We start from the raw sequence: 5329 nt of genomic DNA on the forward strand, positions 1-5329 counted from the left end.
TTAAATCACTTCTTGGTCTGCTGCCTTCATACATCTCCTCCTACATGTCTCTGCGTGAGTGCAGCTACGGAGTGCGCTCTCAGGACATTATTACCTGCAGTATTCCCTCAGTGAGGACTAAACTAGGCAAAAGGGCCTTCTCGTACTCTGCTCCTGTTTCCTGGAATATCTTACAAAAAGATTTGAAGCTCTCGACCTTGACCTCTCTAAGTGGCTTTAAGAATCTGTTGGACTCCTGGCAGGGACCAATGCAGACATGTTCCTGTTTTTAGTTTTCTACATTCGCCTTAGAATCTAGTTGTTTATTTATTATTATTTTTTTGTTGTTGTTACCTTTTCCTTTTAGCCATCCTATTTGTAAAAAAAACCACAAAAAAAAAACCATGCAGTATGACTTTTTATAATTGTTTATTGTTGTTGCTGTTGTCCATTGTTGTCATCTTTCTTTGTTGAAACCAGGTTTCTCTTGTAAATGAGTCCTCGAGGCTCAATGGGATTTACCTGTCTAAATAAAGGTTGAATGAAAAAAAATCTGTTGCCGCTGTTACACTTGAATTTCCCATCCGTGGGACAATAAAGACTGTTTCTATTCTATTTCTGTTTCTAATGTAAAATCAGGAATGTAATTCAACTGCACACTGAAAATGTAGATCCGCAGTAATTTTCTTGCATCTAAAGTAAACATCTAAAGTAAATAACACCATCTTGGCAAATACATTAATAATGATGTTATTGTTTCCAGATCAGCTAACAGTATGTAACTTGTAATTGTATGTACGGACAAACAAATTGTAAAGCAGGTGTAACTAATGTTAGCTGTGTAGCAGGCAAACCCTTCAAACTTCCATTCTTAAACACGGGCATGTGTCTGCTATGGTAATATTTCTGCTAAGCTAATATTGGGCCAGAACATTAAAAACTTTAACAGCAACTTGAAGGTTTTTTTTTTTTTTTTTTTCAAATTTACTTCTAGTGTTTGTTGCTTTTGCAGTTTTGCTTTTTGTGTTTGTAAGTTTTGCTTTGCAACACAAAAAATGCAGTGAGTGTAGACTGTGTCAGAGATTAGGAAGGCAGCTGTTGCCTCACAGTGAGAAGGCTGCAAGTTCAAATCCCAGCTGGAGGCCTAGGCCTGTAACGATAACAAATTTTGCTGGGCTATTAATTGTCTCAGAAATTATTGTGATAAATGATAATACTGTTTGAAATTTGACAATAATTATTTATTATTGTCAAATTGTCAAAAATAAATGTTAATTTGTTTTGAGTGTAGTACCTTTTTTTGACCACCGGATGGCAGTATAAGACTGTTTTGAACAAAAGGATGTAAAGTGAGAGAGCAAGCAGCATGTCTCTTTAAGAAAAATGGGAGGGAGGCCCCTTGACGTGACATGGGCTGTCTCTCTTTCCTTTTTTCGGTTCGCAAAATGGCGGATGCTCTGTGTGGTTTGAGCTCTTTAGCATAGCATTTTTCACACAAAGCTTTTAATAAAAAAATTTAAAAATCAGTAAACGAGTTCTCAGCTTCTTTTTGCAGAGAAAAACAACTTTTTACACGAAGGCATGGGTTTCAACTGTGAATTTTGGAACTTCGACAAGACGGAGGTTTTTTTCCCCGAGGTCGGCCTCTTAGCTTAGCTTGTAGCTTAGCTTCTCATCTTAGCTGCTTTTAACGATCCAAAAACGCAATCTTGGACGGTTAAAACAGATTTTAAAGAGAAAGGGAGGGGTCAGCGAAGAGCACCGGAGTTGAGCCTTTTGTCATCCAGTGTCCAGTAGAGAGAGACATGAAGAAATGATAAAGTCGATAAATGAAAATTAGGTAGATAATTTTAATTTTTTCATGCAATTAATTGATTTATTGTTTATCGCGACAAGCCGATTACGGAGGCCTTTCTGGGTGGAGTTTGCATGTTCTCTCCGTGCTGCGTAAGTTTTCTCCAGATATTCTTGTTTCCTCCCACAGACCAAAAACATGCATGTTAGGCTGATTGGTAACTCTAAATTGTCCCTAGGTGTGAGTAATTTCAGCCCTTTTAACTATTTTCCTAATTTTTGTGCTTATTTTTGCTAATTTAAACCTAATTCAGCAAAAGCGTGTTCTGTCTACTGTCTTCTGGTAACTTAAGCTGGTGCTTCCATTTCAGCTACATTTCAGTATATTTTAGCTAATTTTAGTTGTTTTTCAGCAAGTTCTTCAGCAATAAGCTTTCACGCTGCATTTTTGCAGAAAATGAAATTTCTCTAGTTTGTCTTTGATTGGGTCTTTCCAGATGTGAAAGTTCATGCAGTAATGCACCCCTATACAATCTGAGAGCAGCTTTCCACTTTGCCTATTTCAATTGAGCTTTGGTCTAGAGAAGACTGTTGCATTTCTCAATGACATTTCCATGTCTTCTTCTGTGCATGATAAACCTTAACCTGCATCTGTGCATGGCACGTGGACCTGTGTTTACAGAAAACAATTTGTGCAAGTGTTCCTAAGTCCATGCAGCAATGTCCATAACAGAATCAGGCATGAAGATTATGGAAATTCAATATCAACTCAGCCTTGTCCTTTAAGCTCAGAGGATTCTACAGATAATTTATTGAATAATTTCTACTGTAAATGACGGGATATTCAAAGTTGTCAAATTTTTCTGTTGAGCACTTTATTCTAAAAAAAACTTCCACTGCTTTCAGAAACATTTTTTGCAGACTGGTGATTTTTTTTAATTTTATTTTTTTACCTTTATTTATACAGGTAGTGTCATTGAGTCACGAGGACTCGTTTTCAAGAGAGAGACTTGTTTGGTAGCAGATGGTGGGGTTTAAGAGCCTTGCTCAAGGGCCCAGAGTGAGGCAAATGAGGGAGGAGGCAGGTGTGGGTGCTTCACCTTTCCCACCCATATTTTGAAATTGACGGTCAGGAGAGTTGAACCTGCAACCTTCTGATCACAGGCCCACCTTTTCTAACCTCTGCACCACCACTCCCCATGTGTGTTCTAATCCAAGGCGCTTTATCCACGGCTTTAGTTCTTTTACGCACTAATTTGAGTACTTCGTACTAATTATTTATTTATTCTTGGGTCATAGATTGGACTCTGAACTCGCGGCTCACGGGTGGTAATCAGACGCGCTTCCCCTGATCCTTGGCCCATCTTTACTTCTGAGGGATTCAGCTTTTTTTAAATGTTTTTTTATTTTTTTTATTTACCCAGTCCTCTTACTGATGTGCAGCAAATGAACCTAAATCCTCTTCCAACCAAAATGCTCTTCCAGCTGTTTCTCATGTGTGCATCTTAATTAGATTTACAGCCTTTTGTTGCATTAGTTCTATTGTTTTTGTTTTTCAGTGGGGGAGAATATAGGCCGAGCTGGTTGTACGTATGTAAAGGTGCACAGTGTCACATGGGTCAGTTGTAAAAACATTCAAAGTACTGCCCAATGATTGGGAGATTAAATGATGAAGAATAATCTGTAGAACCTGAGATGACAGGGTCCAGGTTTGGAGTTGCTGCTTTGTGAAATTGTTGACAACTTCACATTGAACATGCAAACATTTTTGTCTAGAATGACTTAAAATCCTTTACACCCATGTTTCTCAGTGTTACATATACCTCAGTACCTTGGTTACAGTTATCTAAAAGTTTGAGTTTTTAAACAAAATGTGTACACCCTCATTGTTTCAGTCGGTGCAAATCATGTATTGTTTGTGAAAATGTCGTATTGAAATGGAGAAAACTGACCATGTGTAGATTAGGCATGTCTAATCTCTTTAATACAATCAGTGTTTTTGCTGAGATTTGTTCTAATCAAAGTGGCTGAGATAGCTGGGATTTTGTTGACCTTAGTGACACACTTGGCGAGGCTTTCACAAGATTTGCTTCCTGCAGCGGAAAATGGCAAACGTAAACTTTTTCTTAACTTGGGTGCAAGGCAGTCAAAAACTAAAAAGTCACAGTCTGATCTTTCCTTTCTGTAATACGACTGTCAACCCCTTTGCCCTCTTTGTTGAATTGTTTTTATTTTTTTAATGCCTTGAGTTTGTGTTTTAGCCGACAGTTCTACAGTCTGAAATTCTGTGTGGTTGTCAGTCGGCCTGCAGTAATCCTTGACCCCAATGAAACTGCAGTGAACCCTCAGGGCTTTGTTGTTCACATAAACTCTGGACAAGAATGTGCCGGTTTGTTTGTGAGTGTAGGGCTAAAAATAGCCCGCAAGCCTTCTGTTTGTGTACATGCACACCATTCAAGATGTCGCCGCTGCGCTCTGTTGTGCCCACATGTTACTCAACCAATTTCTTTTGTCAGGCAACGATTCTAAGAAAAATAAGCTTAATCCTTTGACTCGTTTTATTCTGGCATACAGGGAAATCTGGGGAATGGACTTTAAGTATTGGAAAAAATAGTCCTTTTTTAGCACTTACAGGCATAGTGGTGAGTAAAGTAAAAACATAAAATGATAAAGGAACTGTATAATTTTGTATTTTTATAGCCTTATTGGCCACTCTACGCACTTTTACTTTACATAGTGTTTCCCTTACCATTATACAAGCTGGCGGCTCCACCCTGTCAACAGAACCGAGCGCCCTGCCTACCAAGCCCCCCCCCCCCCCACCCCCAGTTGACAACTGCCGGCACTGACGTAGCGCTAAACTAGCGGCGTGCAATACAGATGCTCTACTTAAAAAGCTACAGAAAAAATCTCTGTTTCCCTCATGCTGAGCCGTCTACAGTGTCCCCCCCCCCCAAAAAAAACTGTCTGTACAAACAGTGTTCAAGTCCGACATGTCTCCGTCTCCATCCCCCCCACCCTGTCGTCAAAAATCACTGAAGATATGAGCGCCGTTCTAAGCTAAATACACTAGGGGAAACATTGTTTACAAGTCACCGTCACACACACTGTCGCACACCATATGGAGGTTAGGAGCAACTTGGGGTTCAGTGATTCGCCCATGGGCTCACAGACATTAGGCTAAATCCATTGGATTCTACTATAAAAGTAATTGAGCCTTTTTTTCTGTCATACAAAATGTTTTTTTTTAGAAAACATCCTTAATTTTCTTTTCTAATTTATTGTTTAATTTAGCTTGGGTGCACATAAATTAAATAATATACATGTGTCAGACAGGAATATCAGAAAGTTTCTAAGATTTCAGAACATGTGGAATGAGCTACGAATGCATGTCGAGCAGGCTCCCTCACTTACTGTTTTTAAGTCTTGTTTAAAAACTCACTTTTATTCCTGGCTTTTGACATTGTGTGAGTTGATTTTAACTTCTCTGTATTCTATAATGTTAGTCACTTAGTTCTTATATTTATATTTACCTCTATGGATCTATGTGTATATA

At 38.7% G+C, this 5329-nt stretch overlaps 1 protein-coding gene across 1 annotated transcript in view; it reads left to right on the forward strand.

Moving 5' to 3' along the window:
• Positions 1 to 5329, forward strand: part of LOC119411497 (chloride channel protein 2) — a 479672-nt gene that overhangs the window by 200163 nt on the left and 274180 nt on the right. The window lies entirely within an intron of this gene.

This window comes from Nematolebias whitei, chromosome 6 (assembly GCF_014905685.2).
Source record: "Nematolebias whitei isolate Nwh7 chromosome 6, NemWhi1, whole genome shotgun sequence".
Classification (NCBI taxonomy): domain Eukaryota; kingdom Metazoa; phylum Chordata; class Actinopteri; order Cyprinodontiformes; family Rivulidae; genus Nematolebias; species Nematolebias whitei.